The sequence below is a fragment of the Pipistrellus hanaki genome (genome assembly GCF_964339955.1).
Source record: "Pipistrellus hanaki genome assembly, chromosome: 1".
Lineage (NCBI taxonomy): Eukaryota > Metazoa > Chordata > Mammalia > Chiroptera > Vespertilionidae > Pipistrellus > Pipistrellus hanaki.
Window position 1 is genome coordinate 18,107,207 of NC_140503.1, and position 13,184 is coordinate 18,120,390.

Sequence of the window (13,184 nt, forward strand, 5' to 3'; positions counted from 1 at the left end):
TGTGTTCTCTTTTTTTTCTGTAAGATCTGAAGATACAGAATTTTTCTACAGTACTAAAACACATTAAGCTTGGGCGACTCCAGTACTAGTAGTTTATCTGTGCCCTTTCTCTCTCCTTTGCCTATCTCACACACATTTGTCATCACCATCTGCTGCTTCTGCTCCTTCCATACCTGCTGTCTCTGCTGCTCACACCTTCCCTCTCCTGTGGGTGCCCTCAACTGGGTCAGGGGGGTGGCTCCTTCCCTACCAGTTCTGGGGAGGGAAGGGAGGAAAGGGCTTCCTGACACGCTGTCACATGAAAACCACTCAGAGGAAGGAGACTGGCCGTCCTCTCTCTACCTTTAGTGTTTCTCATTTTCTCACTTTTTATTACCTCTCCAACAGAGGAGCAGCCTTAGTTTATTTCTTGTGATTTTACACTGCCTACACTTTGAGAGAACATCAATGTCATTTCTCTGTCATCTCTCAGATTTCAGAAGTAAGTTTCTTTCTGTTTATGTTGCTGCTGACCCCACACCCATGGATTTAGGTCATAATATCCTTTCTTATTTGGTACCTTTTGAATTAATTCTGATGGGGGAAAAAAGTCCCGTATCAGCATTTGAAGATGGCTGGATTTAGGTGACAAGGAGTGCTTATTTGATTGAGAATCATAAAATGAAATTTACCAAGATTCGTGCCTGCCACTCATCATTATGCAATGCAGTTGGATTCCACAAGCCTTGGTTTCCCCCTTTTAAGTGTATTGATGTTTTAAAATGTGCTTTCCTGGGCCTAATTGGGAGATCCTGAGCTCATAACCTTTTAAAGACTTTGCTTCAGGGGATGTGATCTCTTATATTTTGTGTCTTTTGGAACACATATGCCTTGTAACAGTTTTTACTGCAATATAATTTCAGCCATTCAGTAAGGTGGACATTCATTGTTATAACTGAACACCTCTTGCTTCCATCTCCTGAAAGTCTCTCTTGCTTCCCATTCCCTACATAGCGCCCTTCCCAGAGTCACCAGGAATGCTGATGCTGACAAAGGGTTGACCTAAGGCCTGGGTGTGACAGAATAAAATTTTTTGAATACAGATTTTATATAATCAGATTTATTCTGAAACAACATCATTTTTAGAAGGGAAATGCATCATCCATTTAAGGTTTGTTTCCCTGACTTCTAATAAATTGATTTAGAAAGCTTTAGGATTTTAGTCACTTAAAAGAACAATCAGAAAATTTCCCCATTTCTTTTAGAAGCAACATTCTCTGGTCTCTACATTTTCTTCTCAAAACTGATTCTAAAATTGAGAAAAACTACATTTTCTGAGATGCTCTGAATCAGTAGGGAAACTTGCACTTTGTGAGTAATTGTTCCAGAAATCCGAAATTTCAAAATTTCACATTAAAATATTCTCCTCTATGACAGATAGATGAAACCTGCTGAGATTATATATATATATATATATATATATATATATATATATATATATATATGGCATAATGAAAAAAAAGTGCATCCACTGATTCATTTATCTTGTCAGCAAACAGAAATGGAACATTTGAGTTGATAATGTTACTTGTTGAATGGTCACTGCATGTTCTACACCTCACTCATAAAGTGGTCCTTCCAAATTCTCAAAATATAAACTCAGCCTAATAACTAATACTAATTGAATGCATCACCTTGCAAATCTTACTGTGATACTTAGACAAATAAAATGGATTGAAGTAAAACAGAAACACCATTTATACACAAATTTACAGCTGTTGCAGAGAGAACCAAAATACAGCCAGTGGCTCTAGGCAGGGGGTCAGGTGATGAGGGCAAGTCAAACAAGAAAAAGAGAAATCAGGGAAAAGACCTGGGTAAGCAGATCAGTGTTCAGAGCCTCAATATGAGGGCTATACATACATTGTGAATAAAAGAAACCTTATGTTGAGTTGAATGTTAGAATGAACCACCCCTGAAGAAAATCTATTCAGGACTCATCTGGATTTTAGAAATGATGCATGGATCTGAGATCCAACTTCTATAAAAAAAAAACAGAAAATGGGGAAAATGGGGCAGAGAGTACCCAATGAGGATTCATTCTGCATTTCCCTTGGAAATCCATTGTATGAATCCCTAAAACTGCCTATCCAATGTATTATAGCTCAATGTTTGAGGATAGATCTATGAACCAGGATATCCTGTTTTGATCCTGGATCAGTCTCCAGTAGGGAACATGCAGGAGGCAGCCAATCAATGATTCTCTCTCATCATTGATGTTTCTATTTCTCTCTCCATCTCCCTTCCTCTCTAAAATCATTAAAAATATTTTTAAAAAATCCTTTAAACTGATGCCAACACCTAGAACAAAGTTAACCCTCAGTAAATGTTTTTGGAATGAGTGAATGAAGAATGAGAAAGACTGACAAAATGTATATTTACTGGTACACATTCATCTTCCTTCATAAAATTTTCAGATTCTAACCAAAGCTGGGCCAAAATAGACTTTATGAGAAATATTTGTTTGTACAAGATCCCTCATTTTACAGAGAAAGGAATATGAATATTAGAGGCCTGGTGTATGAAATTTGTGCATGGTGGGGGTTCCCTCAGCCCTGCCTGGACCCTCTCTAATCCGGGGCCCCTCAGGGGATGTCTGACTGCTGGTTTCAGCACTATTGAGCTGAAACCAGCAGTGGGATATCCCTTTCACAATCTGAGACATCTGACTCCTAAAAGCTCACCTGTCTGACTGTTTGTCCCTAACTGCATCCCCCTGCAAACCTGATCACCCCTAACTGCATCTGCCTGTCAGCCTGATTACCCCCAACTGCCCCCGCACTGGCCTGGTTGCCCCTCATTCCCCCCCTCTGCTGGCTTGATCATTCCTAACTGCCCCCTGCTGCTGGCCAGGTCAACCCTCACTGTCCTCCCTGCTGGCCTGGTTGCCCTTAACTGCCCCCCTCTGCCAGCCAGGTTGCCTCTCACTTCCCACCAGCTGCCAGCCTGGTTGCCCTATGCAGCCTGCTGGTGAGATGTTTGGTTGTCCTTCACTAACCCCCTGTTGGCCTGGTCACCCCATGAAGCCTGCTGGTCAGTCATTTGGTTATCCCTCGCTAACCCCCCGCTGGCCTGGTTGTCCCACACAGCCTGCTATTTGGTTGTTGCTATGAGGGCACCATGACCAATTTGTATATTACCCTTTTATTACTATAGATATACTAGAAGCCCAGTGCACGTAATTTGTGCATGGGTAGGGTCCCTAGAAGCTGCTGTCTGCCAGCTGGGCCCTTCATTCTGCACCACCCCTTGATGGTTAGCACACTTCATAGAAAGTGATCAAATTCTAGTAGGTGGAACTCCCGAGGGGACACTTTGCATATATATATGTATACACATTCGTTTTTAAAGAGGGAATATGCTAATTGACCCTTGTGCCATTATAAGGAGGGAATATGCTGACTGCCACACTCTCAAAGATGGCTGTGCCCACAGCCACAAGATGGTGGTGCCCAGTCCCCTAGGCCTCACTGGGGCAGCAGGTGTGTGGCAAGGCTGGGCCTGCCTGCTCTGCAAGACTGCCTCCAGAGTCCCCCAATCCTCTCAGCCCCCAAGCCACCCAGGGCCAGCCTGAGGTACAGGCAAGCCTCAGATGATGGCTGCCCAGCTGTCCAGGGCTGGCCCAAGGTGCAGGCAAGCCTCAGATGGTGGTTGTCCAACGCTCAGGGCTGCCCAAGGCTCAGTTAACCAGGGCCAGCCAAGGCTTGCACTGCTGGCAGTGGCAGTTGCAGAGGTGTGATGGGACATCTCCTTCCCCTGATTGCCGGGTCACTTCCTGCCCCTGAGGGCTCCTGGACTGTGAAAGGGGACACTTTGGGCTGAGGGATCCCCCTTTGGTGCATGAATTTTCATGCACTGGGCCTCTAGAGTATATATATATATATATATATATATATATATATATATATATATATATTCTTTCATATTATTAGGGATATAGGGATAAGAGAATAAATCTACTCTTCAGTTAACATTCCTCCTTTTAGAATGACAACAAAACAAAATAGCTGCAATTTACATTTTGGGGCTTGTACCTCTTGGGTTGATTACTAAGAGTACTTACATAAATAATAAATTAAGGTAAAGGAATGGGTACATTTCATTATTGCATTGATTTAATTGTTTATTTATTGAGCATATATTATATTAAAGGCAGCTTCAGGTCATGAAAATCATGCAGTGGCAGACATAAAAATTTTAGACTGTGCTGACAAAAGACACCACTATGTGTGTGTATATATTACAGGCTACATAAGTAGGAATAATAAATACAGTGGTTTGACTGTGATTGGCAAACAGTTCTAGGAATCTATATATTGCCTCTTTACCAGGTACTTCACAGTAAATTATGCATTTGTTAGCAAGGCGTTGTCTATTTTTACTATGTTCAGATAAACACATTTTACTCCTTTATATAGTAGTCTTTCTTGGCATTCTACTGTGCTTATATCTACAGTATATGCTTTGTTACCTCAGTTCTTTTTCTCCTTCATCTCTGATATTTTCTCTTCTATTTCTCCCATAAGAAGAAACACACTGTCTTTTGGAAGCAGCTTATTTATAATTTAATACTTCAATCTTATTTCTCATCTACAATTTAATTGTGTGCTTAATTCAAACCTCTCAATTCTTTCTAAAATCCAGATGAATTATAAATGTTAAAGTACTTTCCTGGGTAAACTTTTCCATGCCAGCATCTCACTGTACACAAGAGAAGCAAACTAAAAGGTGATACATTTGCATCCTAAAGCCCAAGACCATTTTGAAATCACAGAAAGAGTGGCCTTACCTAAAGTGACTGAAGGAAGCTTTTCTCCTGTTAGCCTCTCTTTTAACCTGTTCTCAAAGGACATTCTCTGAAATTGAGATGAATGGTTCTGTAGTTCTAACTTCTGAATGGTCATTAATTTTCTACTTTTCTGGGCATCACATTTGGATCTGATAAAGACTAAGTCACAAGCCTTTGTATGGCACATCTATAATTTCAATTACCCAAAGTTCCACGTGTAAATTTCTTAACACATTTACTCATAATGCTATGCTTCAACAAACTCATTGAAAACAAAATACAAGATCTCATAAGAAGAGTATTATTCTTTTATCCTCCTCTTTCACCATGGTATGCATGAATTTAATGATTTTTAAAACCATACAAGAATTTGTCAAGGAAGCTGAATAGACAGACTCCTGCCACAAAAACTCTTATTTTTTCCCCACTATTTTATTTTAGTTCCTATTTAGAGTATGCAAAGTTGATATCAGAAGATATTAAAGTCACCAATATTATATTATATAATCAGATATATGCACTTAAAATAATATTTTCATTTTAGAACACTAGTAAACTTTTATTAAAATGATAACAGGATTCCTAACCCAAACACAGAGGAACTCATGAAGTCAAAATATTTTTTAGAGTTTTGTAGATCTTTTTTGTTTGTTTTGCTTTGTTTTAATCCTGACCCAAGGATATTTTTTCCACTGATTTTTAGAGAGAGTAGAAAGGTGGGGGAGAGATACAAAGAGAGAAACAGATCCCTGCAACTGGGGCACTTGACCAGAATTGAACCCAGGATCCTTCAGTCAAAGAGCCAACACTCTATCCACTCAGCTAAACTGGCCAGGCCATGACTTATGTATTTTAACATCAGTATTTATTTATATAATGTTCTGGAAGGGGAGAAAATCCAAACATTACCCAAATATGATCTTATCAACAGTCTTATTGATTCTGTTATTGATGCAGAAGCCAATGCAACCCTGATGACCTTGAAAAGAGTTTATCATTGCTCTGAGTAGGTGGCCAGAGAAACTGAGGATGTTCATTTCATTGGAACCTATTAAACTATCAGGTATGATTCAGGATTATTTAGCCATCCATTCTTGAACAGTACTCAAAAGGTCCTCTTTTTTAATGGCAATACAATGAAAGTGTTGAATGACACCATTATCATCACTACCATACATTTAGCATTTGTTATGATCTAGGTTCTATTCTTACTCAAAGAGGTAAATACAATGATCATGTGCATTTAAAGCTGAGGAAACTTAAAGCTGAAGTAAATTGTCCAAGGAAGAATAGTTTATAAGTGGTGTTAGACAAAGGTGAACCCAGGCTACTTGGCTTGAGAAACAGGGATATAGGAGGAAGATCACACAAAGATACTATAATATATTGTCAATTTTCTATTACACTCATGTTTAATAAAAAGGATTTACATATAAAATACTGCTATAGCAGATTTCTATTAAAAGACTAGAGGCCCAGTGCACAAAATTTGTGCACATGGTTGCGGGTAGGGGGATCCCCTCAGCCCAGCCTGCACCCTCTCCAATCCGGGACCCCTTGGGGGATATCTCACTGCCAGTTTAGGCCTGATTCCAGGGATTGCTCTCACAATGCTGGACTGCTGGCTCCTAATCACTCACCTGCCTGCTTGCCTGCCTGGTTGCCCCTAACTGCCTCCCCTGATAAGCCTGGTTGCCCCTCATGCCCCTCTCACCAGCCTAGTCAGCCCACACGGCCTGCTTGTTCAGTCATTTTGTAGTCCCTCACTAACCCTCCTGCTGGCCTGGTCATAGGCAGCTATATTGTGAGGGTGAAAGGGTTAATTTGCATATTATGTCTTTATTACATAGGATTTCTGGTATAAGAGGTCACTGAAGTTTTGAATGACAATAGTTCCTACTTATATTTAAAGAACTGAAGGGGTTGAATAAAAACAACTATGAGTGACATTGGGCTCTCGCTTGAATTTGTGAAGCAACATTTTGAAGAGCTATTTTGAGAAAATTAAAAAAAAAGTTTAATAATACAACATGTTTGGCTAGGATGAGGAGAAGCAAACATTCATATGTTTGTGGTAGAAATTAAAATCTGCACAGCCTCTTTGGAGTGTAATTTGGTAATAATTATCAATATTTGTGATACACTTATCTGTTGACCTAGCAATTTCACATTTAAGAATTTATTTAATAGGTAATGCTGTACATGTGTACAAAGACTAATGAAGAAAAATATATTTTTCTTAGTTTTAGTAGTAGTTAAAAGCTGAGAGAAATATAATTGTATATTAGTAGTGTACCAATTTAATCAAATATGATATCTTCATAAATTCAAGAAGCCACTAAAAAGAATGAAGTAGACCTTTATATTCTTCATGAAATAGCTCTTAAGACATTTTACGTGAAAAAAAAAGTAATATGCAGAAAAATGTGTTAACATTGTGTCAAGAAGTAGAGGAAGAAAAAGGGAGGTGTATGGCAATAAACTCTGAAGAATAGATTAACTCTGAAGAATGTTTTAAAAATCATAATTTTGGTTGCCTCTAAGAAAAAAATATTAGGGACTAGGATTAGGAATAAAAGGGAGAATTTTTACAAGTTTGCCTTTGGTTTCATGTATAATTTTTAGCTATTTAAAATAAAATAAAAACATTTTGAATTAGTATTTATTTAGAAGAAACTAATATAACTAATATAATATTATATACCAACTATATATGCATAGATAAATACATAAGAGTTTACTAGGAAGCATCTTATTATTCTCAAATCTGGTTATTATTGATACTATCAATAAACTTACATTTGAGGTATTTTATACATTACAAGAAATATAAAGCTTTCCAAAGAAAAGTAAAATTATGTATTACCTTTTTGAAATCAGGTTTTAAGAGCTAAAGTGGAACATAATCATTTAGTGTTGAAATAGAATGTCTCAGATGTGATGTTGGTAGTTTGTAGGTAACATTATATATAAGATCTTATTTAATAATTTTCCATCTACAATAAAACTCTATTAAGAGAGGTTATATGGCTGATAGTTATGCAAATCTTAGAATGGATACCAAAGAAGTTTCTATAATTTCCTTCCCAGAAGAGTTTTAATATAGAAGAAGTCAACTCCCCTGGTTGATATGAGGTGTTTCTGCATTTAAGGACAATTCAACTCTGGGATTTTTAGGTAAACCAAAACTAAAGAGGAAGTCACAGATTCTGGTACCATAGAGATGGGAGATGGAGAAGAAGACAAAGAAGAAAAACCAAAATTCTAGTGTAGTAGGTAAACTGCAGTTCATCAAGCTATTCCTAAATTCAGAAAGAATCCCTTTATGATGCCAACTTTGCTGAAACACTGGAAGTTAAGTATAATAAGAAACTATGCAAGCAGATACAAGAGAAGGATTATTTAGTACATACTGATAGTTTTTTAAGAGGTATGATGTGAGAAATCATATCCTTTGATGTTAGTTTCATATAGCTCATATTATGTGTCTCTATAGTGATTCAAAGATAATAAAATCTATAGGAAGAGGACAAGGTTACCAAAGCTGTTTTCAGACACAAATGACTACATGGTGGCACTTGAGAATGTTAAGTATCAAGGTCAGTATTTTATTTTATTTTTGTATGACACTCTATTTCCTTTCTCCTCTATGTCTAAGAAGAAAAAAAATGAACCATGTCACAGATAAATTAGGAAGGCTTCAAGTTCAAAGTAATTAAGGAGGTTCTATATATCCCTAAATAACCATACATAAACAGAACCTCACAATTTCCATGTGATACATACACCCTGTTTTGTTTTTTTGTTTTTGTTTATTTTGTTGTTCTTTTTTTTAAAGATTGAGAAAATGGACATAAACAGAGTAATTAATCATTGAGAGTATGGAAAGATTGTGAAAAGGGGGAAACTGATATTCATTAACATGTGTTCATTATATTCATTCACGCTATACTCATTTAATTAATAGGAGTTTACTGTGCTCATTCAAACCATACTTCACACAGTTTAGAATAAAGTAGGGGCTAGAAAACCACAGGGCAGGGTCACAATAAGACAAGGGAAAGGAAAACAAACCATTTTACAGACTTTCACATAAGCAAACACCCATGAGACCTACATGAAGTTCATACCTGTTTTCAGAACTGCATGCCTCGTAGGGTACTGTCCGCCTCAGAACCAAACGAACAGGTGACATCCTCCAGAAACTCTCCAGTAAGCAGCCCTGTTTTCTCTAGAAGTGTCCCAGGTCTCCCTGAAGTTCAATCACCATAGTGACTGCCAACTCTTTTACTCTCTGGCCATTTAAATGTTCTAAGCTGGAACTTTCCTATTACACATTTCTAAATATTCTTACCAAAGGAATCAAATCCAATAATGCCCCTGATTCACCCAAAGACCTCAACATGCACATGTTTAATATACTAGAGGCTCAGTGCAAAAAACCATGCACAAGTATGGTCTCTAGGCCTAACCTGTGATCAGGGCCATCTTCCCGGCTGCCAGCAGCAGGCCCTGCCCCCGGCCACCACTCACCTTGGTTCTCTGTTCCCCATTCAGATATGGAAGCCTGATGGCTGGGGGAGAAACTGAAAGGTCGGCCATTCCCACCCACTTGCTGGTCCCACCCCCACTGCTTGTTGCCCTCTGAGTGTGGGGTGACCAGCAGGTTGGAGGCCTTGGCCAGGTGCCACCTGCATCCCCCACCACCCACCCCAGGTCCCCGTTCACCATTGGTGATCAGAGCCTGCCAGCTGGAAAAAGGGGCCGAAAGGTGGTCAGTACAGCTCATAGTGACTGATCAAGCAGTCATTCTGGCCATTCTGCCATATGGTCACTGGGCTTTTATAATATAGGATGTTTGGTGTTAGTAGCCAGAGAAGAATGTATAGTGTGGTATTTTTGGAGGATTTGGTAAGCAGCAGTAGTGAGATTTGGAAAGAATAATAATAAGTATATCATAGATATTTTGGAGAAAGATAAAGTATGGGGAAAAATAAGGTACAGAAGGGAGAAAAGCAGAGAAGCTGATTAGAAAAGTGTTTCTGCTGCTTGGAAAGCCTTAGTGAGTACATAGCTGGGCCACAGTCACAGATAGGGCCAGCCCACCAAGTCAACAGAAGAGGTTTTTGTCTCAAGGCAGCTGCCTTCTGTTATGGTCAGTTGTTTATTTTTAATGCTATAACATCATCCTTCTTTCCCATGCTCTTCTTAAAAAAGATTGGCACACAAACTCTTGAAAATAACCATTTCCATGAACAAATAACATTTTTCGGCAGGTAAATGGGAAAAAACAGATGATGTCATTCAGTGGTTTACCTGACTTTCTGGAGGATGGGCATTCAAAAAAAAATTACTGGAAAAGTTCATGAACCTATATTTAAACTTGGTTAAATCTTAATTCAGTATGTCCCTTCTAGGGAAAAAGCAGTTCCACTGTGAAACGTGAGCAATAACACCCTGTGACTTCTATTAAAAGGACAGCTGGAGACAAAGCCGAGAGTAAAAGAAAATCCTCTCCCACTCAAATTTAGGATCTGAAGCCATCTTATTTCTTGAATGCTCACAATGAAACATGGCATAAGAGGAAGGGTCTGCATACCTCTTATAAACAACTTGAGATTCTGAAAGAGGTTGAACTATGAATTCTAATGAGTCCATCAGAAGAGAATTAAGAGTTCTAATTCTTAATTAGAACCTGTTTTCTTTTATAATTTAGTTACTTAGTTCTCTCAAACTTTTCCACTCGAGTGCCAATAATGGCAGGGATACACAATAAAAAGAATATCTGAATTTTTACATTTCCTCTTAAAATACAAATTAAATGAGATTCATGTTTATTTGCATTCTTCTGTATACTATGTCACTTCAGTTTCAATTCAAGTTTTCAGTCCAAATCAACAATTAAAATTGACTTCAAGAAAATGTATTCTTTACTCTGTGACTCTACAGTATGACCCTGGTTATATGTACATACCTCAACATTAAAGATCTTAGATTAGTTTAAAGGACTCATGCCTCATTTTTGTTTAATTTCTATTCCACCAATCAAACAGTGGACACTATAGATTCATTCCCTGATGCTCTCAGCAACAGTAACTGCCTGAGAATGTTAAAGGTTTATAATGAGAATTCAAAATTGATTTCCAAAGTCCAATCTCAGCTCTTTAACTAAATATTGCATTAACACCAGTTATACTCTTTCTACACTGCCATCAAAGTTGGGAACACATCTTTGCTGATATAGTTTCTTGCAGGGCTACTTTTTGTGGCTCTGAATAGAAAATTCAGGTCCAGAAAATCTGCTGGCATCTGTGTTCTAGAGAAGAGTCATTATGTCCCTAGGAGAAAGAACTCTGGAACTGGCCTAATGATGAACTAATCTAATGATTCCATGGCTGATCAGATGGAATCTATGGAATGAATTGCAAGATAGAGTGTGGCTAGAGCATAAAACCAAGACCTGCTATCCTGATCAAATAACTCCCTCAATTGTCTGTTCTGCATATAGTCTCTGAAGCCACATGTCAGATTCAATATTGGATGAGTTTATTTTACCTTCATGTTCCCTTCCCAGCTTATTTCCTTTTGGAAACTAATGCAAAAGGAAAAGAGAAAGCTTGCTGTAGATATACTATCATTTTAAAGAAGCCAGACACAAATGACTACATATTATAATATTCCATTTATATCAAGTGTTTAGAAAAGGCAAATTTATAAATACAAAAGCATTTCTATAATTGTCAAAAGCTAAGGGTAGAAGTAGGAATTAGCTGCAAATTGATGGAAGAGAAATTTGGGGGAAACTACAAAAATGTTCTAAAATTGCTATTGTGGTGATGTTGGACAACTTTATAAAGGTAATAAAAGTCATTGAATTGTAGGCTTGTAATTGATGAATTTTGTGGTATGAAAACCATACCTCAATAAAGCTGCTTTAAGAAAGAGAAAATTCTCCAATTAGGCTTTTAATGATCTAAATACCATGAGGAATGTCTGGCTAATTAGAAACATTTTAAAAACAGCAAAAAAAGGACATTGCTTAATTTAACTGAAAGTGACAGTTAAACAAGCATAAAGCATTTTGCTTTAGGAAGTGGCTGCTTACCTAGATTCTTTTTTTTACATTTCTTTATTTTTGTTAATTTGTATGGAACATTTGCAAAAGTAAAAAAGTGAATATGGATTTATTACTTTGTCATTCTAAAAATACATCTCCTAAGAAAGGTTAAACTAGCTAGCACTCGTAAAATATTTCATTTGATGGAATAAACAAGTAAATAAAATATAGAAGTTGAGTTATTTCCTTTCCTGAGTTTTTCCTACAGAAAGACTCATGCATAACAAGAAGGAAACAATGTAGAGATGATACTGAGATTTATATGGTCCACAAGAAGACTACATTTCCCAGCTTCCTTTGCATTTAGGAAGAAGTCATGTCTGACAAATAAAATATGTACAGAATTCTTCCCTATTGATGCAACTGGAAGTAAAAATCTCCAAAGTGGTGGGCCCAGCTCATAAAACAATTACTTCTTTGAAGAAAGCTGACCAGAAGACCTTCCCAATTTGCATTGGACTTTGCCTGGATAACAAATAAACTTTCTTTTGTTGAACCATTGAATTTTGGGATGTTTGTTACAGGCACAACTCATTATCCTAATTACCCTAGTTAGTAAGTTATTTAATTACTGTAACTAATGTAATTTGTTATAGGACTCAAAGCATATTCATTTCTTCCTTTCATCATCTAGGCCTATCCCTTGTACTCATCTTTCTTTTTCTCTTCCTATCCCCCTACCTCATTAACTCCGGTTACTGTTCATTACTAGGCAGAGGGAGAAATGCATGAACAGTATTCAGCCTTCACCATATTGTGACCCTTGTTGAAGAACTGAACTGTTTGAATGGGATAAAGTAAAAATAATAGGCTTCAATTTTTCATTCTGAAGAGCCAGAATGTGTCTCAAGTCTTCAGTTACAATGTTGCATTATCACCCATCCTCCTATAATGCAGTCACAAACCTAAACTAAAACAAACAAATAAACAAAAACCCTACAGTGATATATGCCAGAAAAGAAATGTCAGAGTTGGCAGTCACCTTCTGGGTCATGAACTTTGCTTTTATTTTCTGAAGCTTTTTGTAGTGGACAAGTGCATTCTGGTTGCTCTAAGGCTTTTTGTACCCCCCTCCCCCACCAGAGTTTTTTCTCCCTGAACAACAAATTACCATTTCAATTCATTTTCAAGTTGTTTCATTATCAGCTGCCCTTTCCTCCTTTTCTGCATATAGAACAAATGCAAAGAAAGAAGACAGGACCTGACCCAATTCAGAAACCATATCCCCAGCCCTTGCCA

The 13,184-nt window shown here is 37.6% G+C and overlaps 1 protein-coding gene across 32 annotated transcripts in view; it reads right to left on the reverse strand.

Annotated features, from left to right (window-relative positions):
* Positions 1-13,184, reverse strand: part of NRXN3 (neurexin 3) — a 1,392,989-nt gene that overhangs the window by 905,841 nt on the left and 473,964 nt on the right. The window lies entirely within an intron of this gene.